The 12,782-nt window shown below is 44.8% G+C and overlaps 1 protein-coding gene and 1 long non-coding RNA gene across 6 annotated transcripts in view; one reads left to right on the forward strand and one right to left on the reverse strand.

Annotated features, from left to right (window-relative positions):
- Positions 1-2,498: 2,498 nt before the first annotated feature.
- On the reverse strand, positions 2,499-7,331 carry LOC107980238. 3 transcript variants are annotated; one of them, XR_004769898.1, is made up of 3 exons: positions 7,095-7,331; positions 4,008-7,006; positions 2,499-2,707 (listed from the first exon to the last, which is right to left on the reverse strand). It is a non-coding gene; the product is annotated as an uncharacterized LOC107980238 (long non-coding RNA). The 3 variants fall into 3 exon arrangements; XR_004769897.1 differs by having other exon boundaries at positions 2,499-4,110; positions 4,821-7,006; positions 7,095-7,328; XR_004769896.1 differs by having other exon boundaries at positions 2,499-7,006; positions 7,095-7,330.
- The window catches only part of Nxpe3 (neurexophilin and PC-esterase domain family member 3), a 45,015-nt gene continuing 39,127 nt past the window's right edge, over positions 6,895-12,782 (forward strand). For 2 of the 3 annotated variants that reach the window (XM_027412511.2, XM_027412514.2), the window contains exon 1: positions 7,220-7,362. The gene's annotated coding sequence lies outside the window, so the exon portion shown is untranslated. Of the gene's footprint in view, positions 6,917-7,219; positions 7,363-12,782 lie in introns of those variants that run through there. The other variant, XM_027412512.2, reaches the window with a different exon arrangement.

Below are 12,782 nucleotides of genomic sequence, written 5' to 3' on the forward strand. Positions count from 1 at the left end.
TCAGTTGGAATTACTGCAGAAGCATAAACTTGTACCATGTGAGAGTCAGAAGGAATCTTAAAATTGTCTATTGAAATTTATTATTATTATTACTTTTATACTACAGTTCAAAAGAGGTGCTGGCCTCACAGCAGGGACTGCCATGGCTCCTTTGTTTTGAGTAGAAACAGAAGCCCAGGGATGATATCCGACTTGTGTATGGTTGTACAGTCGGTGAAGGAGAAAGTCTCTGCATTTTAAAGAGAAGGGAGTACCTTTAATGGCAGAGTTGTAGCAAATAGCTACTTCTTCTAGAACTTTGAATGAATGTTCTCCAAACAAATGTGACTTCATTACAATTGTTTATAAAGAGCAATGGTAGCAGTAGGGACTGCTGGTATACATTTGTGATCATAGCACTTGGATGTGGAGGCAGGAGGATCAGGAGTTCAAGGCCACCTTTAGCTACCAGCCTGGGCTACCTGGGATTCTGTTTCAGAAAGCAGCAATAGCGAAGTTAAAACTCCAGGAAAGAATCACTGTCTGGCTGGGTGATGGTGGCACACGCCTCTAATCCCAGCACTCAGGAGGTAGAGGCAGGCAGATATCTGGGAGTCTGAGGCCAGCCTGGTCTACTGAGAGAGTTCCAGGACAGCCTTCAAAGCTACAGAGAAACCCTGTCTTGAAAAACAAAAACAAAAAACAACAACAACAAAATCACTATCTGGGACTGCATTTATTTGATGACAAGCGGTGTTATAGGATGCCAAAGTAGATACAATTTTCTCAAGAAATACTGATTTTGGGTTTCTTGTTTCATCTTGCCTCTTATAGAACAACAGACCAGAATTTTACTCTAATAATGGCAGCTGATAATATTCAAGTAGTTTACTCTTATATGTCTAAATATAAAAGGACACCATAATATGCATGTTTTAAAAAAATGTTTGTTTGGTCACGTAGTTGTATATTTGTAAATAACTTCATTCTTTAACCACATGAGCGCCCTTCTTGAGTGTATGTTTTTCCTTTATTTATTTTAAATATATGAGCGCCATAATAATGTACTTTCCTGTTGTCTATTTAAGACAAGTCTAGTTATACTTTCCATAAATACTTCCAGGAATATGCAGGCTTTAAATATTACACTCTCTCCTGGTAATTTTTTCATGTAAAGTATTAAGATTGGATTTTATAACAATATATTCTTTTCTGAAGTAGGAAGGAGAAATACAGTCACTGGATTGTTTCTCATTCATAAAGAAAAAGAAAAAACTGTCTTGATTACATGGTTGTTTAACGTATATTCCTATTTTGCCATATCTGTTTTAAAAGTTTATTGTAGTTATGTTTTAAACTTTAAATACATAGTGCTTTTTTTCTTTTTGAGACAAGGTCTCTCTATAAAGCTCTGGCTGTCCTGTAACTCACCGAGAGCAGCCTGCATCTGCCTCCTGAGTGCTGGGACTAAAGGCATGTTAGTACCATTATTCTTGAAGTTAAGCAGAAATAGTTTGTAAGAAACAATTCCAATTTTTTTTGAGGTGTGTGTGTGTGGGTCTTACTATGTTGCCTAGGTTGCTCTTGAACTCCCAGCCTCAAATAATCTTGAACTCCCAGCCTCAGCCTCCAGAGTAGTTGGGACTATAGGCATAGAAACATTGAATTCTAAATTTTAGTGATAAAGCCTATTGTGCCATATTAAAATTAAAAATCAAGTAAACAAGGCCGTCCTCATAGCCTTGGAAAGAAATTTATCACTGTCTTTTTAGGATGAGGTGCTTTTCATTTGTGAATGAATAGAAATCACACTGAATTTTAATTATTTTATTGATTTTAGTGGCTACTCAATTCCTTTGAACATCTTGTAATAATTTGTGTATGGTGCTGGCATTATAGGCAAGCACCGTACTATTTAACTACACTGTAGCCCTGTGTTTTAGAATATCACTAATGTTGGCAATAAGAGTTTAATATGATTTGATTTTGTACTATTTCTTGATTTTTTTAAAAAAATGTTACTATAGTGTATAACCTAAGATGGCTGGAGTATGTTTGATGAAGGTTTACTATTTCATATTGTACTCTTCATTTGTATTGAGTCTGTCTAATTTTAAATAAAAGCTTTATACATTTGAGTGTGACATCTGGTGATTTCAATGATCTGTAGCCATAGTTATGATTCATTGTGCTCACAGTTAATGTGTAGATAAAGTTCAGAACAGTTTTAGTTCAGAAACTCCAGAGCGTTGACATATCGTATAAAGAGAATATGAGAATCCTTTCCAAAGCTTTGCTCTTTCTCCACAAAGGAAGCAAGGGGATTTTATCCAAGGGACCTATACATATTCATATGAAGGTGAGTTCACTTAGAAGCATCCTCAGTTAAGGAGTAAATTTCTAAACATGATCAGCTTAAAGTCATAATTTAAAGAAATAATAGACTATTACAGAGTCCTATGGGTCTCTCTTGGGGCAGGGGACAAGTAGCCTAGGAGTTGATGATGCAGACACCAGAAGCAGGTCAAAGCAACAAGCTCAGTTTATTAAGAAAGGGGCAGGTGTAATATTCCCCCCCCCCCACCGGGCTGGGGAGAAGATCTGTTGTGTTGGCATCTGCTGATGTGACATGACTGTTTTTCCTCGGTCCACAGCATCTCTTGCCATGGATTGGCTGCTGTTGTCAAGGCCCTCAGGCAGACCCAGGTTGGTGTTCAGGAAGTATTTCCTACACATACTCTTAATATTAGTGAGGATCTATCTAGGTAGGTTGGCTGTTAGGGCTTAGTCATCTCACACACCCACCCCTTTTATTATTTTTACAGGACATGCTCCGTGGGAGCTAGGGTGCCTTGCTCCAACCTTGTTGCCCCTATCTCAGGAGGGATCAACATAACGGACTGTGCCTGTCTTAAGTCGGCCTGCTGAATACACACTTACCCCTCCTTGACTTCCAGCCCTCAAAGAGCATCAATCCTGGGCGAGCTTCCAGGGTGGTGGGTCAGGCATAGCCTTTTGTATCTCAGTAAGCCATGTGCAGGGTCTTAGCCCAACCACAGAAGGCTGAGCTGGGTCCGAGGAAGGGTAAGCGCGCCCCTCGTCCGCCTGTTCCCCAGCCTCCCCAGCCTCCCAGATGATCAGACACAGTGGGGAGTCTAGTCAAGCAGGAAATCTTATTGCCCCACAGTAAGCATCTTTTAAAGCAAAAAACCACAGAGTGGGAAAACAGCCAATGGTTTTAAAGGACAGCCAATCATGTGCCTGGGCGCCCTATGCTTTACCTACCTAACCCAGGCCGTTTATGTAGTGACCCTGTCTGGTTTGATCTTGGCAACCAATCACCCTTTTTTGTAAACATCTCAGGACTCGTCCTTTTGACTTCTCCTCAGAGCCATATTTAACTGGCTCATGTGCCCTTCTCCATGCCTCTCTAGAAAGGCTTTGTTCCTGGCAATGTTTATTGTGGATCTTGATCACCTCCTCTGCTGAGGAGGATTTTAAAATGGTTATTATCGACAACAAGATAGGAGTGAAGGAAAATTGAGGAGTCACTCCTGAGGCTACCTCTCTTTTCCTGAACAGAAATAAAACCCGTATCCAGAGATCAGGCTCCCACTTGTTTTCTGGGGAAAGTCATGGCACTAACACAACTGTGGCCTCTGTCCAAAACCTCTCTAGGTCTGCAGTTCTGGCCCGAAATCCTCCGATATGAGCCTCCTAATAATGAGAGGGTAGATTACCCATAGTGAAAATTCAGCAAACAACAGGCAAGTGACAGGGAATATGTTTCTCCCTATCAGACAGACAGAGAGACAGACAGGACAAATGGATAGAGAGGAGAGGGGGGTCCCTGTACTTACTTCTGGGACTGAAGACAATAAACATCAAGGGCCCTAGTTATATGAACACCCAATCTGGGGGGCACAACCCGCACTGAGATCAAGGAGGAGGGAGTCTCAAAGTAAAAAAAAAAATCTTCCCAAAAAGTTACTGAGGCAACAAGGACCCCCACACAGGTGGGCTCATACCTATGTTGGTCAATGGTCCACGTTGGGCATCAGATGTTACAGGGTTCCACGGGTCTCCCTTGCTGGAGGGGGCAGGTAGACACTGATTCAGCGATGCAGACACCTAGAGCATGTCAAAGCAACAAGCTTGGTTTATTAAGGAAGGGGCAAGCCTAATATACCCCCATCTTGCCTGGGGGCAGGATCTGTTGTATTGGCATCTGCTGATGTGATATCGCCATTTTTCCTTGGTCCATGTCATCTCTGGCCATGGTTTGTTTGCTGCTGTCAAGGCCCTCAGGCAGACCCAGATTGGTGTTAGGAAGTATTTCCTACACATGCTCTTAATATTAGTGAGGACCTATCTAGGTAAGTTGGTTGTTAGGTCTTAGTCATCCCATAATAGACACATTATTTTAGGTGTGCTTAGCACTAGATCATGTTTCAATGACGGACAAATGCCTCTGGGCATGCTCAGATTGCACCATAAAGTTTTATAATTTTTGGATGGCTGTTTTGCTTTTTTAAAAAGATTTATTTTTATTGTATGTATATGGGTGTTTAGTTTGCATGTGTGCCTGTGCACCATGTGTGTGTGCACGTAGAGGCCAGAGGAGGGTATTGGATCTTTTGGAACTGGAGTTACAAATAGTTGTGGGATACCACGTAGGTGCGGGAAACCCACCCTGGGTGCTCTTAACCATTGAGCCATCTCGCCATTACCACACCAAAAAGTTCTAGCTGAAAATAAGGAATGGATACATTGAAGATGTATTAATATAAGTCTTTGCCCCTGAAGGTGCATGCCTTTCACAGTCACTAACAGATACTCACCCCTTGGCTGGTGATCCTTGATTATTTCTGCGCAGAGCATATGATGTCCAAGTCTATGGGTAAGTGATCATGACAGGCTGTGTCTGGCACCCCATGCTCACTCTCTCTCTCTCTCTCTCTCTTTTTTTTTGGAGACAGGGTCTCACTGTGTAGTTCTGACTGTCCTGGGACTCACTATGTTGACCAGGCTGGCCTTCAACTCACAGAGATCCACTTGCCTCCAAAGTACTGGGATTAAAGGTTTGTGCCACTCTGTCCAGCCGACCCGATACTCTCGAGCTGTGGTGGGTGCCCTGGTCTCAGAAGGCAGTCCCAACAGAGGCAGGTACCCAATGTCAGGGCAGCAACAGCTATTGTGTTGTAGAAAAGGGTCAGGCAGGGGTTTACCTGACAGCTGAAGAAGCACTGAACAGTGGAAGAGCCTCCAGGGTAGGAAGAAGGCAAGTGGGAGTTGAGAAACAAGAACTGAAAGCCGGTTAAAAGGCTTTAAGGAACCAAAGAAGAGAGCATGCTAGACTTGCTCTCTAGAACGAGTGAGCTGGCAAATCCTCAGGCCAGAAGGTCTCAGACCCCAGGCTGAGAGCTGTAAATACAGGCTGCTTGTCAAGGGTTAAGGGACTGTAACACTAGTAGGCTTCTGATATCAAGGCATGGACAGAGACTAACAACAGAGGAAGCCACTTGCTGCCATTCACTGCTGCCCAGTGCATGACAGAGGCAATGGAAACCTGTTCAGCCAGCTAACGGTGACAATGGGCACCAAGCTCAAAGCCCTGTATATGCCAGAGAAGGGTTCTATTACTCTCTTAGTTCCTAGCATCAGAATCTATACTTTGTTTTGTTTTTGGAGCCAGGGTTTGTCTGTGTAGACCTGTCTGTCCTGGAACTCACTACATAGATCAGACTGGCCTTGAACTCAGGGATCCATCTGCTTCTGCTTCCTGTGTGCTGGCAGAACCTTTACATTTGTTAATCCTCTAGAACTTCAGGCAATGTACTTTGATAATTTTCACCCTCAACTCCCCCGTGATCCACCCACACCTCCTTTCAATAACTTTATGGTCTCTTAAAATAAAAATAAACAAACCCATTTAGTCCAGTTTGTACTGCCCATATACTCACAGGTGTGGGACCATCAACTGGAGACTGGTTGACCTACCAGGGCCCACACCCTTCAAGGAAACAGTATCTTCTTCCCCCAGAAGCCATCAACAACTCTCCAGTTACTGGCGGGCACACACGAACCCTTTCTCCCGCTATGATAGAAGGTTGGTTGGTTTGACTTTGTTCAGCTCATGTGAGGGCAACCGCAGGTGCTTGAGTTTCTTAGTGCAGTAGTCCTATCATGTCCTAAAGACGGTTGTTTTGCTTTAGTACTCTCTGACCTCAGGCTCTTATAGCACCGTGGTCAATATAAAGATAATTAACGCCAGTTGTAATTTATATTAATTCAACCCGGGGACGCAGTCTGACAGCAGGTTTTCCCCTCCAACCCAGTATTTTTCTCAGATTAAAAGACTGACCCCTCTGAGTGAAAGGTTCAGGCTTTACCCTGTTACCTGGCAGAATCCACTCAGGCAGTACCCTGGTCAGCTCAGGGTTCCGTGGGAACTAAGTCCGCTTGCAGGTGTAAAGGACCCCTTTAAAAGACAGACCCCACTCCCCCGCCACTGACTCTCTCTTGCCTCCCTCTCTCTCTTTGCTCTCACTTTCTGTCTTTCCCCTCCCCCACCTGTAATGAACTATGGTTAATGTACACTCTAGTTTGTGTTCCATCCCGTCGGTTTCCATCTCACAGTTTCTTTTCTAATTTTTAAACTTTTACAAAATAACAACACTGTGCTCTATGAACTTTCGAGAAACACAGCCGATCCAGGGATGTCTTTTGTCCCATAAAGGCCCTTCTATCCTCTAGGGACTCCTCTCAGCTCCTCCGATTCGCCAAACTGCTTCTGACATTTCTCCAGTTAAAATCTCCAAATTAGGATAATCAAGAATTGAGGGTGGGGTTGGGTGGAGTATTCTGGCACTTTTGCCAAGAGACTAACTTCAAAGCAAGGAGCTTCAAGGCCCTGCTATCTCCATGCTCGCCTTTGGTAAGCCTTGTTACTCTGGTGTCAGGCAGGAACCAGCAACTCCATCACTGCAGGGACAGCGTTGTGGTTAGTCCGCAGGCCGAGAAAATCCTGCTGAGGGAAGCGGCAGGACAATAAGCCCTAAGGTCACCAATATTTGGGTCTCCCTCGGGCCAGAATGCCGGAGGCGCACAGTCACCTGAGTACAAGAGCCTGGTGGCAGCAGTTAGCACAGGCGGTGCCAACTCCTTGTCCTCGCCTCTGGGCACAGCACCCAGCTTGCGTGGCTGTCCGTCAACATCCCTGCTCCGCCCCTCCCGAAGTCGGACCAATGGTAGCCGGGGGTCGGGGGTGAGGCGCCGTAGCGGGGTCAGGAAGCCGGGAAAGAACGGCCTGGTGCAGAGGCCACCGATCGGAGCATCCGCGCGTCCTGTGAGAGGGCGAGCGGCGGCTGAGACTTAGACCCGGTGAGTGCGAGCCGCCACTGTGCGCGGAGCGGGGCGGAGCTCGTCCCGGGAGCGCCCGGTGCAGCGTGCCTCGCGCGCCTCTCGGCTGCAGAGCCCTGTGTTCCACGCGAGGACCCCGCGCCCTGGCGACCCCAGCCGGGTGTGGGGAACTGTGGCCCCGGGAGTCCGGAGTGCGTGCGAGGGCCCCGGAGCAGAGGCTCCGACCGAAGGCGCAGGCAGAGCTTCAGCCCTGGGCTGCGGCAGCCTGGGACAGGAGGATCCGAGCCGCTGCAGAATGGGGCGGGGTGAGGCTGAGCATCTCCACCCTCAGTTTCTCCGCTTGCTGCAGCGGCGCTGCACAGGGGAGCGGGCACTTGAGGTGGCCCGCACCGCACCGAACGCAGCCAAGCTCCTGTACCCCCCTCCCACCCGGTAACTCCCTTCTCTTCCCACACCCAGCACAGAGAGCGTGGCGACACAGCTCTCAGCCCCTATCGCTAGTCTCATCGCTGCTCTGGGAGCCAGCTGTCTCTTGGCTGGTTGTCCTGTTATACTTTGGATTACTCTGGTCTTACTGAGCTGCAGTATTGGAGGCATCAGGGTAAATCATTCAGGGAGAAACCAGTGTGTGGCAGGACTCAGTGTGATGTTGAGATCTTGGCTTGTGGTCCATTTCTGCTTGGCCCAAGTCCAGAAGGGCGGTGTGCTAAGGGGTTAAGAGGCAGGATTTTGCAAAATGAATATGAAATTGTTAATTTTCCCTTCGCTTCTCATCATTTACTTCGAAGGAAGACTTGCCATATTTCCAATAGATAAAGAATCACGCTGCTCTGGTGGTCGTGCCCTCCTCCTCCCACTGCCATTATTTGTCATTTGGAACATTGTGTGTGTTTGAAGCTGGCAGACTGCCCGGACCCTTGTGACCGCCCTATTCCTCTCAAGGGGACGGCACACCATACTTTTAACTCTGCAGTGCTGGGCTCTGCCCCCTTTTGACTGGGTTTACCATCTTCTTTCCATGTCTGTTATTCTTATATATCCTCTGGGTTGACAAAGTGCTATAATTTGTTACTGAGTAAGGAAACAATGGGATCGATAGGTCACTGAAGAGGGAATGGTTTTCTGTAGTGCCCCAGAATCGAGAACGTGGCAAGGCACAATTCAGAATTCATTTTAGTACCACCAGCCCTTACTGATGTAAGTAATATCCCTGACCACTCTATGTATGACTCTTCTACTTGACTGTATACTATAGCTATCAAGAGACTGTTAAGGAACAATTTCAAGCCCATTCTGGTAGATTCTGGTTTAATTTGTTGTATGGACCCAGGGTCTTTTTTTTTTTTTTTTTTTTTTTTTTTTGGTTTTCTCTCTGGGCAGTGTGGTGCACGCCTTTAATCCCAGCATTTGGGAGGCAGACGCCATTGGATCTCTTTGAGTTGGAGGCCAGCCTGGTCTACAGAGAGAGTTCCAGGAGAGGTTCCAAAGCTACACAGAGAAACCCTGTCAAAACAAAACAAAAAAAGGAAAAAGTTTTCACAATGATTGTTAATGTGCCATGGCCTATTTTTTCCCTTATGGCACTTAATTTTGTGTGACTTACTAAGCTTCTCCATTTGCCACGCAGACTCCATGAAGGCACTGGGTCCTGCCTTGGAATACTCAGATTGAGAAGGTCCAGTGGAGACATCACTTTGGGTCATTTTGATGTGGGAGTATATGAGACAGAACTGGAAGCTATGGAAAGGCGCCCTGCTTCATCTGTGTTCACGGTGGTCCTGGTCTTGAATGGAACTCCAGTTCTTTCTGTACATCTTGCTCTCTTGAATCTCAAGTTCTTTTTGTTGGTTGGTTTTTCGTTTCTCTCTCTCTCTCTCTCTCTCTCTCTCTCTCTCTCTCTCTCTTTCTTTCTTAAGGCAGGGTTTCTCTTCATACCCCTGACTGTCCTGGAACTCATTATGTAGACCAGGCTTGCCTTGCACTTACAGAGATCTGCCTGCTTCTGCCTCCTGAGTGCTGGGACTTCAACAGTGTGTCACCACACCTGACTTGTTTCTCAATAATTCTAAACTCCAGTTTTTGATTTTTAGAAATCAGTTTTCTCTTCTGCTATTATTATTATTTCCAGATGAAAAGATTAAAACATACAAACAAAGGAGGGGGGAGCTTCATGGTAGTGATCCTTTGAGCATTTTAGTATTATGTCTTTTCAAAGACAGATCTCTACAGATTCTCAAGCAATGTCTAGTTAGGGCTCTATGTGCTGTAGAATGACATCCAGTCTTTTCCCGGCATTACTGTCCATGAGTAACTCCAGCCACAAGGGGTGTCTTGTATTGCTCTGTAACCCTGTAGTTCTGTTATCTTTGGGGTGCCTTTACTCTCTGTCTGCAGCCCTGACCACTGCTTTGCGGCTGCTTCTTGACTCTGAATCACACTGATGTACTAGTCTGTGAGGCTCCCATTTGTGCAAAGCCACAGACTGTACCCAGCCATGATGCAGTTGGACTCTTGTGCCTCCTTGGTCTTTCACTCTGAGCATCATCAGGAGAACCTATGCCCTTCAGGCCCAGCTCTTTGAGAAGACTTTCTATAGTAGAGTATGTGGGATCTTGGTGACAGAGTTATTCTTTGTTTTTAGCTATTTCCTGCTCAGAATTTATAGACATTTCATGGTTTCTGAGTGCCTTGGTATGGGAGAACGGTACTGAGGTTGGGCATGAGATGGTTAAGTTGGTTTGGGTGTTGTGTGGAGTTGGTTAGGATGGTGGAGTTATTGCCTTTTTCGTCTTGTGTCTTCTTCTCTCCCCTTCCTCCCTCCTGATCCTGGGTCATTCGTTCTAGGCAAGCACTCAGTTACTTATATCCTGGGCCCACACTCCTCTTCAACAAAGGAAGTAACTCACTGTAATATGAATGCCAAATTTGAAAAGGGAATTTCTGGCCCTCAGTGCAGTGTGTTACAGAATGGACCTCTGTAATATTTGTTTTATGGATTGAATCAATGTGTATCATGTAAAGAGCTAATAGTGTAGGAGAATTGAAAACATAAAATATTCGGCCAGGCACTGTGGTGTATGTCTTTAATCCCAAGCACCTGGGAAGCAGAGGCAGCCGGATCTCTATGAGTTCTAGGCAAACCTGGCTGCATAGTGAGTTTCAGGCTAGCCAAGGGCTACATAGTAAGACAGTGACTCAAATAACAACAACAAAAACACTTGTCAAAAAAGAAAAAAATAAGGAATATTATCATTAAGTTGCTTTTATTCTGATAAGTAGCTTCTTTATTTTTTAATTTTTAAAACTTAATAATTCTTATATGCATTGGTGTTTTGCCTGCATGCATGTCTGTGTGACAGTGCCACAAATCTTGAGGTGCAGACAATTGTTAGCTGCCATGTGCCCAGTGGGTACTGGGTATTGAACTCGGGTCCATCTGGAAGAGCAGTCAGTGTTCTTAACCACTGAGCCATCTCTCCCATCCCTCCTCCTCCTCCTCCTCTTCCTCCTCCTCCCCTCCTCCTCCTCCTCTTCCTCTTTCTTTTAAAGTATAGTCGTGACTGGTAGCTGTGTGGAGCGATTAGAAACACATACAAAGAGTAAGCAGCTGAAAATAAGGGCGGTAGGATTCTGAGAAGGAGGGTGCGTTCCTTTAGCTCAGTCCTGTCCCATTTCTGCAGCTAGGTTGGGGGACAGCTAGCATAGTTCTTGTGAAGTGGGAATGGTCCAGACAGGTAGAGTAGAGGAGCTTCTAGGTCCAGCAGAAAGCTGAAGGGAGTGATGATGCATTTGAGCTGTTGTGAGCTACTTCAAACTCTTTCCATCTTTGATGTGTACCTACCCTCCAAGAAACTGTCCTTGAGAACAAAATACTGGTACCTCTCTGTTTACCTGTATCAAATAGCAATTATATTCGTTCTTTTGGGGATTTTTCATTCAATATGTGTGCTACTTTTGCTATATGCCACTCAGACTTTATCATTCCCGATTCATACGGCCTGTATAGCACTTCATGTTCCTGTTATTACATTTATTCTTTCCTTCCTCCTCCTCTTCCGTGTGTGTGTGTGTGTGTGTGTGTGTGTGTGTGTGTGTGTGTGTGTGAGAGAGAGAGAGAGAGAGAGAGAGAGAGCGTGTGTGTGCACCATGGCCCGCATGTGGAAGTTCAAGGACAACTTCTAGGGTTCAGTTCTCTCCTACTTTGTGGGTCCTGGGGATCAAACGAAGGCTGTCGGGCTTGCCAGCAATCACCTTTACTTGCTGAGTCGTCTCACTGACCCATTTTTAAGGAGTAATCATTTGTTATAGACGAAGAGCTTAACTGTTCAAGCCCAGCAACACCGCTGGGCTTACACTAAACAGTATCTCTTACTTGTTTCTAAGTGTATACACTTTCTCTCCCTAAGGTCTACAGTCGTGTGTTTGATGTCTAGCCCCAGCGGGTGCTGTAAACAAGCCTTTATCAGCTCTGGCACTGAGACTGGAAACACCCTCAGTGTTAGTGCAGAGCTGAACCCTTCAGCTGGAGCATGCCAGGGAACTGTTCAGAAGCAGCAGAGACTGGAGTTGTGAAAGCATCAATTTGTGTGCTTTAATTTTTGTTTTTATAGAAAGTAGCAAAATGTCCTTACACTAATACAAAAATCAACCCATTCTTGAATCAGGAATTCCCATGATACACAAGAAAAAAAACCTTAGATTCTCTATAGAAATTACTATGTTTTCTACTGAATTGTCATTTCTTTTCTTTTTTTTTTTAAGAAGGAAAGAGATCAGAGCAAATATTTCTTGTTTTTTTTTTCTTCTGGAAAATTTTGTTTCTTCTTCTTCTTCTTCTTCTTCTTCTTCTTCTTCTTCTTCTTCTTCTTCTTCTTCTTCTTCTTCTTCCTCCTCCTCCTCCTCCTCCTCCTCCTCCTCCTCCTCCTCTTTTGCTTTTTTTTTTTTGAGACAGGGTTTCTCTTTGTAACTGCCATGGCTGTTCCAGAACTCACTCTATAGACCACACTTTCCTGACACTCATAGAGATCTGCCTGTCTTTGCTTTCGAAGTGCTGGGACTAAAGGTATACACCACTGCCCAGCTTGTATTATTCTTTCCTCCTATTTTTCTATAAAAATAAGATGTGTTTTTTTTCTTTTTAAAAAAACAGATATCTATCTGTTCCCTTCTGTAAAAAGAGAAGTTATGGCAATTTCATAAATGTTATAAAATTATGTTTATCGGCATGAGAAAATAATTCAAATCATTACTGATTTGCAACACCTCCTTCCCAAACCCAGCATCAGAAACAACACCACAAAACCAGCAACTGGAAAGACCATTTTGAATTTGTTATGGGACTCTACTCCTTTGCCCCTAGACATCTGGGATAAAGGAATCAGGACCTCTTACAAACTCTTCAAACCAAGTGTCTTCCCCACATCTTCAGGGCAGGTGTCTTT

This window comes from Cricetulus griseus, chromosome 4 (assembly GCF_003668045.3).
Source record: "Cricetulus griseus strain 17A/GY chromosome 4, alternate assembly CriGri-PICRH-1.0, whole genome shotgun sequence".
Classification (NCBI taxonomy): domain Eukaryota; kingdom Metazoa; phylum Chordata; class Mammalia; order Rodentia; family Cricetidae; genus Cricetulus; species Cricetulus griseus.